General features: G+C 46.6%; 1 protein-coding gene and 1 pseudogene across 2 annotated transcripts in view; both read right to left on the bottom strand.

Moving 5' to 3' along the window:
* Positions 1 to 2,108: 2,108 nt before the first annotated feature.
* Positions 2,109 to 19,656, bottom strand: part of ORNANAV1R3168 (vomeronasal 1 receptor ornAnaV1R3168) — a 46,260-nt gene continuing 28,712 nt past the window's right edge. The window contains exons 3-4 of one of the 2 annotated variants that reach the window (XR_003756717.1): positions 7,511 to 7,582; positions 2,109 to 2,362 (exon numbers count right to left, since the gene is read on the bottom strand). The gene's annotated coding sequence lies outside the window, so the exon portion shown is untranslated. The other variant, XR_005659739.1, reaches the window with a different exon arrangement.
* Positions 19,215 to 19,550, bottom strand: ORNANAV1R-PS3676 (vomeronasal 1 receptor ornAnaV1R-ps3676 pseudogene; annotated as a pseudogene).

The following is a 19,656-nucleotide window of genomic DNA, read 5'->3' as shown; positions in this document are numbered from 1 at the left end:
CTCCCAGCCCCAGACTATCCACTATGCAATGCCGCTTCCCACACTCTGGGTTGAAGATGACTTGACAGCATAAGACAAGACAAAACAAAGGTTTCTAGGACTCACAAACCTCTTACTTCTCAGAACCCTTCCTAGAGAAAAAACTCATTTGAATTGAATGTCAATCAAACCTAGCGACAACAGCTGGAGCAGAGCCAATTGCAAGTGTAGGGAAAGACTGGACAAGGAGGAGAGGGTTAGTAAGATAGGAAGGAACACTAGAGCCATGAGAAAAGTAGTCCAAGCTAGGTGTAAAGCTGTGTGAGAATAAGAGTTCCTAAGAGGCATCTGAGGGATAAGGAAGGATATTCTCCCAAGCACTTAGTACAGTGCTCTGCACATAGTAAGCTCTCAATAAGTATGACATTGATTGATTGATGTGGCTTTTCTTTAATGGTATTTGTTACGCATTCACTATGTGCCAAGCACTGTTTTAGGCACTGAGGTAGATACAGGGTTAACAGATTGGACACAGTCCCTGTCCCACATGGAACTCACAGTTAAGGTAGGAGGGAGTGTGATTAAATTCCCATTTTGTAAATGAGGAAACTGAGGTGCAGGGAAGATGAGTGACTTGCCTAAGATCATACAGTAGGCAATACAGAGAAGCAGCATTGTGTATTGGATAGAGCATGGGCCTAGGAGTCAGAAGGTCATGGGTTCTCACCTCGGCTCTACTACCTGTCTGCTGTGTGACCTTGGGCAAGTCACTTGACTTCTCTGGGCCTCAATTACCTCACTTGTAAAATGGGGATTGAGAATGTGAGCCCCACATAGGACAGAGACCGTCTCCAACTGGATTTGCTTGTATCCACCCCAGCGCTTAGTAGAGTGCCTGGCACATAGTAAATGCTACCAAATACCGTTATTATTATTATTATTAAGTTCATTAATTCTTTAATTTATTCATTCATTCATTTAAATGTATTTATTGAGCGCTTACTGTGTACAAAGCACTGTACTAAGGTCTTGGGAGAGTACAGTATAACAATAAATGGACACATTCCCTACTCACAAAGACCTTACAGTCTAGATGGGGAGACAGACATTAATACAAATAAATAAATTACAGATACGTACATAAGTGTTGTGGGGCTAGGAGGCGGGATGAATAAAGGGAGCAACTCAGGGTGACTCAGAGGGAGTGGAAGAAGAGGAGATGAGGGCTTAGTCAGGGAAGACCTCTTGGAGATGAGTTATAGCAGAGCTGGGTTAGAACCCACGTCCTCTGACTTCCAGGCCCCATTCTTTCCTCTAGGCCATGCTGCTTCTCACATAGAAAGGTTGGGAGTCAACAGGGTGAATGTCCAGGGAAGTGCCTGTGTATGGAATGCCTGCAGAGGAGCTGCTAATAGAGGTCCAGACATGTTACAAAGAGTATTTAATCTTCGAACAAGTAGCATATTAGGGTAAGGTGGTTGTTCCTGGACGTGGTACAACTATGATTACCGTTGGAGTAATTTTTTTTTTTTTTGTATCTGTTAAGTGCTTCCTAAGTGCCAGACACTGTACTGAGCACTGAGTTGGATAAAAGTTAATTAGGTTGGACACAGTTTGTGTCCCACATGGGGTTTACAGTCTTAATTCCCATTTACAGAAGAGGTAAATGAGGCACAGAGAACTTTAAGTGACTTACTTGAAGTCATACAGCAGACGAGTGACAAAGTTTTAACAAACTAAAGCAGAGAAGCAGCATGCTATAGTAGATAGAACACAGCCTGGGAATCAGAAGGTCATGGGTTTTAATTCCGGCTCTGCCACTTGTCGGCTGTGTGACCTTGGGCAAGTCACTTCACCGCTCTGTGCCTCAGTTACCCCATCTGTACAGTGGAGATTGAGACTGTGAGCCCCACATGGTACAGGGACTGTATCCAATTCGATTTGCTTATATCCACCCCAGCGCTTAGTACAGTACCTGGCACAGAGTAAGTGCTTAACAACTACCTTTATTATTTTTTTTTTAACAACTACCTTAATAATAATAATATTATTATTAATAAATACCATTTGTTAGCCCAAAGCCCAGCAGACCCACCCCAACCCAGAACAGAAAAAGGCTGAGCACATGGTTCAAGCAAGCAAGACTTTATTACCAAACAAAGCCTACTGGTAGACTCCCTGTCCTGGGGCAGAGCCCACTCACCTATTGCATAACTTCTCTCCATCTCTAGATTTCTCCATCAAAAGAATGGACTTATTTGGATTTGTCTGGCTGAGCTTCCTCCATCTGTCTGTCAGTGGGTTGAGGTCCTGGGCTTCTTCTCTCTTGTCTTTTATCAGGTCCTTCCAGGCTAGGGTGGGTTCCTCTCCACAAAGACTTGATCTGGAAACAGGAAGAAGCATTGTTCTAATATATACATTAATCCCTGTCACTCCCAGCATTTCACTCCCAATACTATTCATTTGTTTATAATCAAAGAGCATGTCCAAGTGATCTGTGTGTGTAAAACCAACCTACGATTTTGGACACTAGCTATCAAGGAGGAACATGCAGAATTTGGTAGTCCTCCAATTTATTATTAAATTTATTAATAATAATCATGGAACTTCTTAAGTGCTTACTATGTGCCAAGCATTATTCTAAGCACTGAGGTAGATACTTAATCAGGTTGGACACAGTCCCTGTCCCACATGGGGCTCACACTCTTAATCCCCATTTTACAGATGAGATAACTGAAGCCCAGAGAATATAAGTTACTTGACTGAGGTCACACAGCAGACACATAGTGGAACTAGGATTAGAATCTAGGTTCTTCTGAAAACCAGGCTGTTTCTCTGGAACAACTGGCAAGGACAATGGGCATGGGTGTCAATAAGGATGGAGAAATAATTCTTTCCAGCATAGGAGAGGGCAGAGTTAAAGCACACAAGGATAAACTCGAAGTGGACACAGTTGTTCTGTTGTCTAAATTTCTACCAGCACCACTATGTGGCTTGGGCAAAGGAGTGAAGGAGTGAACTGTGGAGGTGATTCAGATATGTGGGTTAGGGATATGAGATCAACAAAGGGATAGGGGAGAGAGTGAGTTAAGTAGAGAGGGTGGTGGTGAGGGTATCAATTTGGTCATCAAGGTAAGGTAGTTAGGGTTAACTAGGCGTAGTGGATAGAGTATGGGCCTGGGAGTCAGAAAGTCATGGGTTCTAATCCCAGCTCCACCACTTGTCTACTGTGTGACCTTGGGCAAATCCCTTCACTTCTCTGTACCTCAATTACCTCATCTGTCAAATGGGGTTTGAAATTGTGAGCCCCTCTTGGGACAAGGACTATGTCGAACCCCACCTCCTTGTATCAACCCCTGTGCTCAGTACAGTTCCTGGCACGTAGTAAGTGCTTCATAAATTTATTATTATGTGTCGTGGAGTCATTTCTGATTCATAGCAGCTCCATGGATATACTTTCTCCAGAACGTCCCGTCCTCTGCCATAATTGGTTCTGGTATGCATATCCATAGAGTTTTCTTGGTAAAAATACGGCAGTGTTTACCATTGCCTCCTTCACACATTGAAAACTCGAGTCTCTGCCATTGTCTTTGATCAACAATTTGATCATTTGATCAACCACCTTTGACTCTTTCATGTCGCTGCTGCTCAGCACAAGTGAATCAACTTTGTCTGATGCGTCCGCTTAGAACTTTCAATTTTGGGTAACCTGAGCAAGAGTATCTCTCAGTGGCAAAGCTCTAAGCTTCATTTGCATACACAAACTCTCCTGCCATGTTAAGGCATTGATTCATAGGAGAGCTTCATAAATACCATTATTATCATTATCATTATTATTATTATTATTATTGTATGGGGCATAATGACTTGAGAAAATTGGAAGGGGTCAAAAGATTGGAGGTCTTTGTCAGGGAATGGTACACATTTATGGGGAGGTTGGTGGGAAAGAAGGCAGGTGAGGAGCTGCCCCCTCTTACCTCACTTCCCTTCTCTCCTTCTACATCCCAGTCTGAATACTCTGCTCCTCTAGTGCTAAACTTCTCATTGTGTCTCGTTAGCGCCTGTCCTGCCATCGACCCCTGGCTCGCATCCTACCTCTGGCTTGGAAAGCCCTGCCTCCTCAAATCCCCCAATCACACCTCCCCCCTTCAAAGCCCTACTGAAGGCTCACCTCCTCCAAGAGGTCTTCCCAGACTAAGGCCCCCTTTTCCTCAGCTCTCCCTCCTCTCTATATCACTCCGACTCACTCCCTTTGCTCTAACTGCCCCCCACAGCACTTGTGTATATATGTACATATCTATAATTCTATTTATTCAAATTAATGCCTGTGTACTTGTTTTAATGCGTATATATCTATACTTCTATTTATTTATATTGATGCCTGTTTACTTGTTTTGATGTATGTCTCCCATCTTCTAGACTGTAAGCCTGATGTGGCCAAGGATTGTCTCTCTCAACTGCTGAATTGTACTTTCCAAGTGCTTAGTACAGTGCTCTGCACACAGTAAGCGCTCAATAAATACTACTGAATGAACGAACGAATGAATGGAGGGACTTGGTGAGGGTAGAGACTGTGCAGTGGCTAGAGATGATGAGATCGAGGGTGTGTCCAAAGTGGTGAGTGGGTGAGGTGGATTGGAGCAGGAGGTCAGTGGACTAGAGGAGTGATTAAAGGCGGTAGCAAAAGCGTCATCAGGATCATCTATGGGGATAATGAAGTCCCCAAGGATCAATCTAGAAGAAAGAGAGAAGAAATGTGAGAAAGGGATCAAAGTGGTTAAAGAAATTGGAGGTGAGACCTGGGGGGCAGCAGTAGATGACCATTACTAGAATCTGGAGTGGGTGGTAGAGGCAGATAACCCGGGCTTTGAAGGAAGGGAAAGAAAGGGATGGGGGAGGCAGAATCATGTGAAATCAGCTTTGGGGCACGAAAAGGAAGCCAACACCTCTTCCTTTCCAAGTGAGTCTAAGTGAGTGGGAAAAGATGAGGCAAGTTCTGAGCGGCGATTAGCGAGTCATTAAAGTGTCTCTCTGAAGTCAAGTGAAGCTACACAAGTGAAGTAAATAAGTGAAGCTTCATTAAGTGGGAAACTATAAAAAAAAATCAGCCTATTAAAAACCAAATTTCTGCCCTGAGATGTGGTCTACACAAATGCTAATATGTGGCTGGATTTATGGAAAGCTACGGGAGTGACCCTTCAAAAACTTCTTGGAAAAAATCATTCTTGGGAACTGCTGCCCAGAACCAAAGATACACTCATAAAGAAATGCAAACATATCCCATGTGAAGATTTATAAAGGCATAGTCACAAAGAAAGAGAGGAAGGACACACTTTGGCTTAGAAAACTCTCAACAGATCCTCAGGTGTGACAACCTGCACCTATTTAGATCCATTCTGGAACCCCTTCAATTCTCGATCTACACCCACTCCCTTGGAATACTCATTAAGGAAGCAGCATGGCCCAGTGGATAGAGCACGGGTCTGGGAGTCAGAAGTATCTGGATTCTAATCCTGGCTCTGCCACTTGTCTGCTGTGTGACCTTAGACAAGTCGCTTAACTTCTCTGTGCCTCAGTTACCTCATCTGTAAAATGGGGATTAAGACTGTGAGCCCCATTTGGGACAGGGACTGTGTCCAACTGTATGAACGTATATCTACTCCAGCACTTAGAACAGCACTTGACATAAAGTAAGCCCTTAACAAATGCCATTTTCATCATCATTTCCTTTCATAACTTGAATTACCATCTCTAAGTGGATGATTCCCAAATCTATATCTCCAGCCCTTATTTTTCTCCTTCTCTGCAGCCTCGTATTTCCTCCTTCCTTCAAGACATCTCTACTGGGATTTCCTGCCAACACGTGATATTTAACAAGTCCAAAAGAGACCTCCTCATAATACCACCCAAACCCTGTCCTCCCCCAAGACTTTTCCATCACTAGAGACAGTATCACCATCATCCCTGTCTCTCAAGCCCATAAGCTTGGCTTTGTCCCCAACTCATCTCTTTCATTCAACGCATATATTCAATCTGCCACCAAATCCTGTCAGTATAACCTTTACAACATCACTAAAATCTATCCTTTCCTCTACATCAAAACTATTACCATGTCAATCTAAGCTTTGGTTATTGCATCAGCCTCTTTGTTGACCTTCCTGCCTCCTGCCTCTCCCCATTTCAATTCATACTTCACTCTGTTGCCTGAATCTTTTGCTATAAAACCGATCAATCCATATTTCCCACTCCTCAAAAACCTCCAGTGTTTGCCTATCCACCACCACATCAAACAGAAAGAGAGTGACTTTAAAGCTCTCAATCACTTTGCCCCCTCCTACTTTACCTCTCTGACTTCCTACTACAACCTAGCCCATTCCCCTAATGCCAACCTAGACAATCTCATCTATCTTGCTGCCAACACCTTGCCCATGCCCTGCCTTTGGCCTGGAACTCCCTCCCTCGTCATAACCCACAGATGATCACTCTCCCCCTTCTTTCACATGATGGCATTCTTACCTTTGCTTTTCGTGGTAGCATTTCCCCCTTCCCTCTCTGGGGCAGCAGTGGGACCCAGAGAGCGGGAAGCTGGACTAGCTTTTCTGAAAGGGCAGCAAGCCAGTGATATGTGGCTGTTACCTCTACAGTCCTAGAGAGCTTTCCCACAGGAAGAGGCCAGAGCTATACAAATGGGCTACTCTCAAAGAGGCAATCTATTGAAACAAGCAGCAATCTCAGGTTTAGTGGTCTCACAGGGCCACCAACATAAAGCAACGTCTCTCTCTAGGCCCCATACTTCCTGTACTTGGGACAGGCCACTGCACCAAGTGGGTGATAAATAATTCTGTTAATAACAAGGGTGGAGAGAATCAACCCCCAAGCCTGAAGACTCTGAGGAGATATAGGGAGAGGTCACTTGGTTTGTAGAGTAGGACTGGATGTCAGGGGATCTGGGGACTAATCCCAGCTCTGCTGCTGGTCTTCTCTTTAACCTCTGGCAACACTAAACTTCTCTGAGCCTCACTGCCTCCTTCCCAGACCCCCAAGGGCTGTGAAATGTGAAGGATCAAACAATGGCCCCCAGCAATGAATGACATAAGAAAGACCATTTTGAATAATGCCACAATGACCCATCCTCACCCTCCAGGATTTAGGAAAATGTGGAAGGAGTGGGACTACAGAATAAGAGCTGCACTTCCACCCCAGCACCAGATAAAAAGCAGGTTCCTTCCCCTGCCTGGGTGTCCTCAGCCTTTGCTTTGCCTGGAGGTGAGAAAACTGTGACAGAGTTGATAGAGCCATTTTTATAGTTCTTGGGGAACACTGGGGGATCAAACTCCTGGAGCAGTGTGAGGTGGGTTTCTGGGAAAATGTGGGGTGGGATCGGATAAAGTACCTGGGCTAATGTCTCTATCATACTCGGCTCCATGAGTATTTTTTGTTTCTACTGGAATTCAAGCTGCTTCCATTCTATTTTCTTTCCAGCCTTATCTGGTTCCTTTCAGATACCATAGGCAGTGAAGTGAGAGTTTACCTCAATTTTCAAAAACTGGGGCACTCAGAGAAGTGGTTCTGGTATTCTGCAGAAGTCCAGCTCACACCTTCTCTGTTCAGGAATACAAAATAAAATAATTTTATACAATAATAAACAGGTAAAACATTTAGAATTATAGATAATTTGTAATATATATGTATTACATATACATATGCAAATAAAGAATTAATCAGACCTTTGTTCTGTGTGTTGACCTCAGCAGTCTGCCTGTCTAAACTGCAGCTTTCAGGAGCTGACATGAACAACAAGGCAGTACCCATCTTGAGGGAATTCTTCCAGAATAGCAGGCCTACTCCTTCCAAACTTCCACTACTGCATCTCCATGGCTGGACAGATTCCCCAATAACAATCAGTTCACTGACCAACCAATCACCTGCCTGAAGGATTCACCCACTAACCAATGACAGATGGAAAAAATCAACAGACTGAATCTGACCTGTTCAGACTCTTCAGACCTGCAACTCCCTCAAGATTGCTGAATCTTGAATAAAGTTTTCTAAGGTCTCAGGCTAAAAATGTCCCATTTAAGGAATATTTTTAGGATCATTTACTCATTCCAGTACCCAGAAACCTGGGCTCTAGGTCTGCCCTCTGCCTCCTGGAGGAGGCTTTTTATTTCCCAGCTCTGAGTCTGAGGCAGAAGAGACACTCACCAGGCATGGCTCTGCTGTTATGATGGAGGAAAGATCCAGAGCTGACAGTGCCTGGAAGATTGACCAGGGCAGGAGTTATAGGGAGATACTTCATGAACTCATCTTCCCTAGGGTGTCAATTATCTTGTCACCAACTGGAGCCTGACACTGCAGGGAGAGGGAGAGCTGGATGACGGAATCACCAGTAAAGGGAAACAACAGATGATTCAGTGGAAAAACAACACTCTGGGAGCAAGTGGACCACAACCATTTTCTGAGATTGGAGCAACTCCAGATCCAACTCTGCCAGACATACACTTTCCACAACAGTGGGTTGTGGAAATGTGGTCGATGATTGGACTGTCAGGGAGCATTCCAGCAAAAAAAAAAAGGGGAATATCTCTTTACTTAAGGGTGTCACATGTTGGACATTGTTGGGAAAGGTGTGGTCATGGGATGGACAGCCTTGCTTCTGGAGGTTTATGCCAGCTCACTGGGCTTTTGTGTCCCTTATATACTCTCTCCACCCACTCCCCCACCTCTCTGACTTGTACCAGTAGTGGTGCAAAAGTGCTCAGGTAATTGGTAAGAGGATGTGGCTTTGGGGATGAGAAACTTCCACCTTTGTTTTCCTGTTCAGCTGTCTTCTAAGCTCCTCCGTGATTCCCTGAGTCAAGTATAAGGCCATGTCTGAAGCTACCATGATTTGGTTTATTTCATATTTGGGCCTGGGGAAGATGGGATGCTGGGAGAACTAGAAAAGGTAAAGACAAAAAGTCGAGGAGAAGGGGCTGGGGGTGGATGTCCCCTTCCTAGCAGTGAACAGTCACCTCCACCCATTTATACCACCTCAGCATTTATGCTCTGACAAGCTTCAGTCACATTTTTGTGCTTATCGATTTGTCTGTTATACTACTGAAACACTTTTTTCTCCTCTCTGCAAATTACTTTGGGTCTCCCCACAACTGGATTGATAAGTTTCTGTGGGTAGGGATCATCATGTCTTCTTCATCTTTTGTATTCTCCCAAATGCTTACTACAGGTCTCTGCATATTGTAGATGCTCAATAAATACTATGGATCGACAGCTGAGTACTGCTGAAGGAGCAGCTAGTGTGGCTACTACCAAAGCCAGTCAGGTAGACCTTTTACTAGGTTAGAGCATTTACAGTGCAAGAAGGTTCCAGGTGAAACCCAAATTGGTGATGGAAAGTACCCTCATTGCTATCATTCCCAAGAGATGTAATGTAAATAATAGCTCACTCCAAGTCAGACACACTTAATACCACTCCCTTCCAAGATGTCTCAGCACATGACTGCCGGTTCAGGTATCAAGCATGGGCCACTTACATGAGAGAGGTTTTAACACATCTGTTCAGTTTCATAAGCCTACCCCTAGCTGACAGAGTCAACTTCCTTCCTAGACAGCTCAGATCTCACCAGTCTTCCATGCCTTTATTGGATCTGTTTCTAGACAATCAGTGACCTCCCCCCTTTTCCAGTCAGTGGGACCTGAGCAGATGTTTTCTGAGAGAGCATCCAACAGGCTATGTGTTTGATTGTTAAGCCAAGTCTCCTCATAATGCATTTTGCCCCCCGGAGTAACCTGACACTTTACTGAGTAGGTCAGAGTACCTACACCAGGATCCCCTTTCCACATACCATAGCCTTTTGCTCCAGGCTTAGGGTTTTTCACAGATGGGCTACTATAGGCAGACCCAGTATCAATCATTCCTGATCCTGGTTTTCACTTACTATCCTTATAATAAGCCCGTCCCTTATTCCTGGCTAGCCCTTTGGCTGCCGATCGCCAACACATCTGCGCCAGGACTGCCTCTCCTTTGGCACTGCACCTTGGACTGCCGGTCCCCTTATTCCCGGCTGAATCTGCCGCAACATGGACTTGGGATCTCTGCCCTCGGGCTTATGGTCCACTCTCCAACCTGGACTTCTGCACCCCCGCTCAAGGACTCCAACACTGAGGATCCCCACCCCCCCCGCCCCTCACGCCACCACAGGCTCCACAGCCACCACATCCACAAACAGCTCCCAGACCTCCCCACAACTTTCCCTGACCCTCATAGCCCATCCTGGTAGCAAACTCGATCCCCAGGACTCTGCTCTCCCCAGGACCCCCCACCCCCACCCCCCAGAGTTGTGGCACAATGTCCCACAACTCTAAGGACATTGTGCTCCCCTGCCGCCCCCCCTCCCCTGGTCGTTGGACATTACATTCCCAACCGCCCTCCCCACCCTCCCAGCCCAGAAGCAGCCATCTTTTGGGAAGCCCTCTCTCCCTCCTCCCCTGTGAGGTGATAGATTCCCCCCCCCGCCCATCCCCGGGCTACAATGCCCTTGTTCCCACTCTGTTACCTTAGCTGCCACCTGCGCCCTTAATGCACGTGGAACATCCTCAGGGCTCCCTCCGCCGCCTCAGAGACATTTGGACCATGAGCCCCAAGACTCTCCTTGCCGCTAGCCTTTTGATTTTGATCACATCGACCCTTAGTCAACTCAACACCCGACCCTGGTCATCACCCGCTTATTAATAATACTTTATTGTATCATGTTACTATATTACCGCTTTCGCATGTTATTGTTAATTGTTCTCAGTGCTGCCACCTACCTCTCTGACCTCACCATGTCCTTCCACCGCCGCCTCCTCCCATCCGCCCCTTCAAATCTTCTCCTTCCCCTTCCCCTCTCTCGCCCAGCTCTTTCGCGCTCTCTCCTCTGCCTCCTCCCCTCCTCCCCTCCCCCGCCCTAGAACCCCACTTTACCAGCGCCAACCCTCTTCCCCCTCCCCCTCCGCTCCTCCCCACCAAACCCCCTCCTCCGACCCTCCCCGCTTCCCTCTTCCCCACCCACGCCCCATCCCAGTCCTCCTGTCCCACCGCCATCCCTCATCCCCCGCTCCCCATCCAGAGCCCCGCCATCTCATTCCCATCCAAACTCTCCACTCCCCCTCTCCCTCCCCCCTCCCTCCCGCACCCACAGCTATTTTCAAGTGTGGCCTCTGGAATCCCCGCTCCATTTCAGGTAAACTACCTTTCATCCTTGACCTTTTCCTTTCCCGCTCTCTCCTTCTCCTCGCCCTTACGGAGACCTGGCTCACTTCTGAAGACACGATCTCCTCCGCTGCTCTCTCCAGCGGAGGCTCCCACTCCGCAAGACTCAACTCTCACCCCGATGCTGCTTCCGCACTATCCCTCCTCCTCCTTCCCTCTCCTTCCCCTCCTTTGAAGCCCATATCATTCGCCTCTACCACCACTCCGGATTTTGTAGCTGCCATCTACCGCCCTCCTGGTCCCTCCACTGACTTCTTCAACTACTTTGACCCCTTTCTCACCTTCCTTCTCACCTTCTCTCTGCCCACTCTGATCCTTGGAGACTTCAACATCAACATGGATGTACCCGGTGACTCCTCTGCCGCCCCTCTGCTATCGCTCCTCGACTCTGCCGACCTCCTGCTCCACCACACCTCACCCACTCACCAACTTGGTCACACCCTCGATCTCATCATTTCCTACCGCTGCACTATCTCCTCCCTCACCAACTCTGAAATCCCTCTCTCGGACCATCACCTTCTCACCTGCCTCCTCTCTCACACTCTCTCCCCCTGCAAATCTGTATTACTCCCCTACAGAGACCTCCACTCTCTTGATGCCATCCATGTCTCCAAAAGCATCTCTCCACACCTTGCCTCCCTATCCTTTCTTCCCACTCTCGATGATCAGGTTACCCGCTCTCAACTCCACCCTCTCTACTCATCTCAACTCACTCGTCCCCCTTTCCCTCCGCCGCTCGCGCTCCACTAACGCACAGACCTGGGTTTCTGCCTCTGTCCGCCTCCTGTGCTCTTATGCTTGAGCTGCTGAGCGCTGCTGGCGAAGGTCCAAGCAACAAGCCAACCTTATGCTTTGCAAGTTTTTCCTTTCCTGCCTTAACTCTGTCCCCTCCTCCGCCAGGCAAAACTACTTTTCTTTCCTCATTGACGCCCATACCTATCACCCCCACCAATTGTTCCGGACCTCTGTTCTCTCCTCAGGCCTCCTGTTCCTCCCTTTCCCCCATCCATCACCCCCAACAATCTGGTCACCTACTTCATCACAAAAATTAACACAATCAGGTCTGAGCTCCCCAAAGTCACTCCTCCCCCTTCTGCCTCCCCCACCCAACCCTCTCCCCTACTTTCCCATCCTTCCCTGCCGTATCCTCAGAGGAGATCTCCTCCTTCCTCGCAAGTGTCACCCCCTCTACCTGTGCTTCGGACCCCATTCCCGCTCACCTTATAGAAACCATCGCCCCTTCCTTCCTCCCCTCCTTAACTTCTATCTTTAACCGCTCACTATCCAATGGTTTCTTCCCCTCTGCCTTCAAAGATGCCCACGTCTCCCCCATCCTAAAAAAACCCTCTCTCGACCCCACTTCCCCTTCCAGTTATCGCCCTATCTCCCTCCTACCCTTCCTTTCCAAGCTCCTAGAATGAGTCATCTATACTCACTGCCTAGAATTCCTTAACTTCAATTGTCTCTTGGACCCCCTCCAATGTGGCTTCTGTCCCCTCCACTCTACCGAGACTGCTCTCTCAAAGGTCACTCCTTCTTGCCAAATCCAATGGCTCCTACTCTATTCTAATCCTCCTTGACCTCTCAGCTGCCTTTGACACTGTAGACCACCCCCTTCTCCTCCACATCTTATCTCACCTTGGGAAGCAGCGTGGCTCACTGGAAAGAGCCCGGGATTTGGAGTCAGAGTTCATGGGTTCGAACCCCGGCTCTGCCACTTGTCAGCTGTGTGACTTTGGTCAAGTCACTTAACTTCTCAGTGCCTCAGTTACCTCATCTGTAAAATGGGGATTAAGCCTGTGAGCCCCACGTGGGACAACCTGATTCCCCTGTGTCTACCCCAGCGCTTAGAACAGTGCTCGGCACATAGTAAGCACTTAACAAATACCAACATTATTATTATTATTATTCACGGACTCCGTCCTCTCCTGGTTCTCCTCTTGTCTTTCTGGCCATTCATTCTCGGTCTCCTTCACAGGCTCCTCCTCCCCCTCCCATCCTCTAACTGTAAGAGTTCCTCAAGGGTCAGTTCTTGGCCCTCTTCTGTTCTCCATCTACAATGACTCCCTTGGTGAACTCATTCGCTCCCATGGCTTCAACTATCATCTTTATGCAGATGACACACAAATCTACATCTCCGTCCCTGTTCTCTCCCCCTCCCTTCAGGCTCGTATCTCCTCCTGCCTCCAGGATGTCTTCACCTGGATGTCAGCCCGCCCCCTAAAACTCAACATGTCCAAAACTGAGCTCCTTATCTTCCCTCCCAAGCCCTGTCCTCTTCCTGACTTCCCTGTCACTGTGGATGGTACGACCATCCTTCCTGTCTCTCAAGCCTGCAACCTTGGTGTCATATTTGACTCAGCTCTCTCATTCACCTCACACATCCAATCCATCACCAAGGCCTGACGGTCTCACCTTTATAATATCGCCAAGATACGCCCTTTCCTCTCCAGCCAAATGGCTATCTTACTGGTACGGGCTCTCATAATATCCTGGCTGGATCATTGTGTCAGCCTTCTCTCTAACCTCCCTTCCTCCTGCCTCTCCCCACTCCAGTCTATTCTTCATTCCGCTGCCCGGATCATCTTCCTGCAGAAACGCTCTGGACATGTCACTCTCCTCCTTAAAAGCCTCCAGTGGTTGCCTATCAACCTCCACATGAAACGAAAACTTCTCACTCTAGACTTCAAGGCTCTCCATCACCTTGCCCTCTCCTACCTCTCCTCCCTTCTCTCTACTGCCCACCCCACAAGCTCCGTTCTTCTGCCGCTCATGTCCTCACCGTCCCCCGTCCTCTCCTATCCCGCCGTCGACCCCTGGCCCACGTCCTCCTGCTGTCCTGGAAGGCCCTCCCTCCTCACCTCCGCCAAACTAACTCTCTTCCCCTTTTCAAAGCCCTACTGAGAGCTCACCTCCTCCAAGAGGCCTTCCCAGACTGAGCTTCCCTTTTTCCCTCTGCTCCTTCTGCTGCCTCTCTTCCCCCCTTCACCTCCCCTCAGCTAAGTCCCCTTCCCCCCCTTTTCCTCTGCTCCTCCCCCTATCCCTTCCCCTCCCCTTAGCACTGTGCTCATTTGTATATCTTTTTATTACCCTATTCATTTTGTTAATGAAATGTACATCCCCTTGATTGTATTTGCTATTGTTTTTGACTGTCTGTCTCCCCTGATTAGACTGTAAGCCCGACAATGACTTCGGATTTCTGGGCAAAGGAGTGTGTAGGGGGGATTGTTTGCTCAGTCTGACTGGATATCTGCCAGTGCTTGTATAAGACATAACAATGAAAATTCCAGATACTCCTGGATGTGGAAGAAAAAAAATGAAAAGGAGATTAACAGAATCAGCAGTAACAGCACAGATATCACATGAACAGCTTTCAGTGAGGTATAATTGTTTCTTTGACATTGTCTCTTTGATGTCAGAGGTGAAGACAGTTCTCTAGGGCCAGTTCGTTTTGGCTCCAGACATCACTTATAGAGGCTTCCCAGGGCACTTTTTAAGGATTGGGTTCTTACTGTGAACCATGGAAGTCTCCTTGCACAGCTTCATGGAGTTAATGTGAATCCATTTGTTGGTGCCTTTTTAATCACTGATTAACCACATCAAGTAGACCTTGGGTATCTGCTCTGGGGTCTATTTCTATCGAGAGGCCCCATCAGTGGTTTTAATTAAAGGAGAAATGAGGACCTTAGATGTTCTGCTAATGCCTCAGGGTTTTAACAACCAATAAGACATAAACCCTGTAAAAATCTGTTCTAACCATTTTTTGGGCTGCTGACCATTTTTTTGGACTGTGAATCATTTTAATTACATCACTGGATATAGTTCAGGATGATACACATTAATCACACCCCCATCAAATTTCTTCTGGGTGAAGGAAGGACATTCTCCCGCCATCCCCTCCCCTGATGCTAACTCAATGACACTCCTGATTCCAGATTGAAATATGACATCAAGCTTTCCCTTCTACTGTTTTCCTTGCAGCCCCCTGGACAAAGTATATCTGCCCAATCCAGGGACACCATTTTAATATATTGAGAGTCTTTCAAATGTCTCTCAGCATGGTCAGCATCCACCCACTCATAATGAGGAGCTTTTATCTGTTGGGATAAGTCAAAAGAGAAAAAGGGAAGTAGCAGTGCCTATGGGAAAAAGTGTGGGCCTGGGACTCAGAGGACCTGGGTCCGAATCCTGGCTCTGCCACTTGCCTGCTGTGTGATCTTGGGCAAACCATTTAACTTCTCTGGGCCTTAGTTTCCTCAACTGTAAATGGGGAATTCAGTATCTGTTCTCCCTCCTAATTAGACTTCAAGCCCCAGGTGGGATAGGGACTGTGTCTGACGTGATTAAATTTATCTATCCCACGACTTAAAATAGTGCATCTTGACTAGTAATAGAGATCAGTGAGGTAAACTAGGAGGGAGAGAGAAAGTTTTGTGCTTTAAGGCCATTGATAAGGAGTTTCTGATTGATATGGAGTTGGATGGGCAACTATTGGATGTTTCTGGGAGATGGGGACTGAGCATTTAGTGGAGATGAAGCATGGCCTAGTGGAAAGAGCACAGGCCTGGGAGTCAGAAGGTCATGAGTTCTAATCCCGTATCCACCACTTGTCGGCTATGTGACCTTGGGCAAGTCACTTAACATCTCTGTGCCTCAGTTCTCCTGTTCTCCCTCGTATATAGACTTCGAGTCTCATGTGGGTCAAGGACTTGGTCCAACCTAATTAACTTGTCTACCTCAGTTCTTACAGTAGTGTTTGACACATAGTAGGCACTTAGCAAATGCCATAAAAAGTAATAATCCAGGCAGCAGAGTGAATGGAGAGAAAGGATGCAGAGTAATCAGCAAGGAGGCTGATGTCACGGCAGAAGATAAAAGTCTAGAGGATCATAGTAACAGCCTGGATGGAGAGAGGAAAGGGTGGACTTTAAAGATGTTGTGAAGATAGGATTGACTGGTAACAGACTGAATATGTGGGTTGAATGAGAGAAATGACTCAAGGATAATGATATGATTATATATTTGTGAGACAGGGAGGTTAGTGGTGTGTGCAGTTATTGGAACAACTGAAAGAGGCCAGGATTTGGGTGGGAAGATGAGGAGTTCTGTTTCAGATATATTTAGCTTGAGGTGTCAGCAGAACATCTAAGTAATGTTGTTCTGAAGGCAAGACGATATTCACAGCAGTTATTTCATTTTGAACTCACAGCATTGTCAAGTAGCTGGGGAGGAAGAACTGTAGCAGTGAAGCAGCATGGCTTAGTGGAAAGAGCACGGGCTTGAGGGTCAGAGGATGTAAGTTCTAATTCTGCCTCTGCCACTTGTCTGCTATGTGACTTTGAGCAAGTCACTTAACTTCTCTGTGCCTCAGTTACCTCTTCTATAAAATGGGGATTAAAAGTGTGAGCCCCACGTAGGATAACCTGATTGCCCTGTATCTACCCCAGTGCTTAAAACAGTGCTTGGCACATAGTAAACGCTTAACAAATACCCTAATTATTATTATTAGAAGGCTCAGTGGAAAGAGTCCGGGTTTAGGAGTCAGAATTCATGGGTTCTAATATCGCCATGACCTGCCCATTCCTCTTGATCCAAACGGCTATCATACTGGTACAAGCTCTCATAATATCCTGGCTGGATTAGTGTGTCGGCCTTCTCTCAGATCTCCCTTCCTCCTGTCTTTCCCCACTCCAGTCTATTCTTCACTCTGCTGCCCAGATCATCCTCCTGCAGAAACCCTCTGGGCTTGTCACTTCCCTCCTTAAAACCTCCAGTGGTTGCCTATCAACCTCTGCATGAAACAAAAACTCCTCACTCTTGGCTTCAAAGCTCTCCATCACCTTGCCCCTTCCTAACTCACCTCCCTCTCTCTTTCTATTGTCCTTCCCGTACGCTCCGCTCCTCTGCCGCTCACATCCTCAATGTTCCCCATTCACGCCTAGACCTCTGGCCCACATCCTACCGCTGCTCTATCTGTTGCCGAGTTGTATATTCCAAGTGCTTAGTACAGTGCTCTGCACATAGCAAGCGCTCAATAAATACTATTGAATAAATGAATGAATAAATTCATTCAATCGTATTTATTGATCGATTACCGTATGCAGAGCACTGTACTATGTGCTTGGGAGAGTACAATATAACAGTAAGCAGACATATTCCATGCCCACAAAGAGTTTACAGTCTAGAGGGGGAGACAGACATTAATGTAAATAAATAAAATACAGATATGTACATAAGTGCTGTGGAGCTGTGGGGAGAGGGGAGCAAGTCACGGCATGAAGAGGGAGAACATTCCAGGCCAGCACCAGGACTTGGGCGAGAGGTTGGTGGTGAGATAGATGAGATCAAGGAACAGTGAGTACATACAGTGAGTAAGTTGACAGGATTGAAGTGTGCGGACTGAGCTGTGCTAGGAGAGTAGGGAGGTGAGGTAGGAAGGGGCAAGGTGATTGGCTTGCTTTAAAGTCGATGGTAAAGAGTTTTTGTTTAATGCAGAGGTGGATGGGCAGCCGCTGGAAGTTTTCAAGGAGTAGAGAAACACGAACTGAACGTTTTTGTAGAAAAATGATCTGGGTGGCAGAGTCAAGTATGGACTGGAGTGGGGAGAGACAAGGCAGGGAGGTCAGTAAGCAGGCTGATACAGTAATCAAGACAGGATAGGATAAGGGATTGGATCAGGGAGTGGATCAAGGTGGTAGCAGTTGTTTTCCCTCTTTTCTTCACTCATCCACTTGGAGAATTCATCATGGTATGGATGCAGACTTTTTTCCACCCTTACGTTCTTTGGCTCAGTAAATATTCAATACTCAAGCGCTCAATAAATATTATTGAATGAATGAATGAATAATCCCGTCTCCACCACCTGTCAACTGTGTGACTTTGGGCAAGTAACTTAACTTCTTGGTGCCTCAGTTACCTCATCTGTAAAATGGGGATTAAGACTGTGAGCCTCACATGGGATGACCTGATTACCTTGTATCTATCCCAGCGCTTACAACAGTGCTCAGCACATAGTAAGCACTTAACATATACCAACATTATTATTGCCTTAAAATGGCTCCAGTCGCTGAAGGCATGGTCTAGAGGAAAGAGGGCAGGACTGGAAGTAAGGAGTCCCAAGTTTGAATCCCCACCTTGCCAGTCATCTACTGTGTGACCTTGGGCACATTCCTTAACTTATTTCTCCCCCCTTTAGACTGTTAGCCCATTATTGGGCAGGGATTGTCTCTATCTGCTGCCAAATTGTACATTCTAAGCACTTAGTACAGTGCTCTGCATATAGTAAGCGCTCAATAAATACTATTGAATGAATGAATGAATGAATGAAAAGTGGAGAGTGGTTGATGGATCAAGATGTTGTGTTTAAGCTTCTCTTATGAAACTGAGAAGCAGTGTGGCTTAGTGGAAAGAGCATGGGCTTGAGAGTCAGAGGATATGGGTTCTATTCCCGGCTCCGCCACTTCTCTCCTTTGTGAGCTTGGGGAAGCCACAGAATTTCTCTGTGCCTCAGTTACCTCAACGGTAAAATGGGGATTAAGACTGTGAGCCCCTCATGGGAGAACCTGATTCCCTTATATCTACCCCAGTGCTTAGAACATTGCTTGGCACATAGTAAGTGCTTAACAAATACTATAATTATCATAATCATCATCAACAACTGGGAAGTGACTTCCTGCCACTACTCCCTAGGGTGGCCTGGTAATCATTCCATTGCCATCTTTTTTTTTGAGAACACTGCTCTCAAAAAATCTTGACATGCTCAGCTTGGATGCAGGGGTAGAGGAGAATGTATGTGCGCAGGAAGAGGGAGAGAGTAAAATCCCCTTTGTTCATTCTTTGACTAGGGGTTCCAGGTGATCTTGTTCTCTTTTTGGGAAGGAAGAGTTATTCTCATGGGATAAAACCTTCCTCTAGAATATGTACATTCCTCTCTACTGTAGTTTTGACCATGGGTCTGTCGGCAGAGAATTAGATAAGGAGGTGATCAATGGTTCAACACAGGAATTGGAAGAGAAAAGTCTGGCATCTTCTTAAGCCCACACCTGGGCCTTGGAAGTTCGGGATGATTGCTGATCAGCACTAAGGTACAGAGAAAGGCAAAACAGGCACCCAGAAATGTTGCCACGTCATACAATAGCAGGTCTTTCTTATCCATATAATTTGAAAGCACAATGTTGCTGTTGTTACAACAAAAGGAAACAAAGTAGGTGACCAGAAGCAGGATGGTCTTTGTGGCCCTGGTCTCTGAGGAGAATCTAAGTGGGGGTAGGCTGATGCTATGACTGTGCTGGGCTCATTTGCGATATTGGTGTAGAACCATTCAATCATTCATCCAGTCATATTTATTGAGTGCTTACTGTGTGGAGAGTACTATACTAAGTGCTTGGCAGAGTACAGTACAACAATAAACAGACACATTCCCCATC

This window comes from Ornithorhynchus anatinus, unplaced genomic scaffold (genome assembly GCF_004115215.2).
Source record: "Ornithorhynchus anatinus isolate Pmale09 unplaced genomic scaffold, mOrnAna1.pri.v4 scaffold_80_arrow_ctg1, whole genome shotgun sequence".
Classification (NCBI taxonomy): Eukaryota; Metazoa; Chordata; class Mammalia; order Monotremata; family Ornithorhynchidae; genus Ornithorhynchus; species Ornithorhynchus anatinus.
Note: the sequence above shows the minus strand (reverse complement) of the source record. Positions and strands in the feature narration are given on the sequence as shown.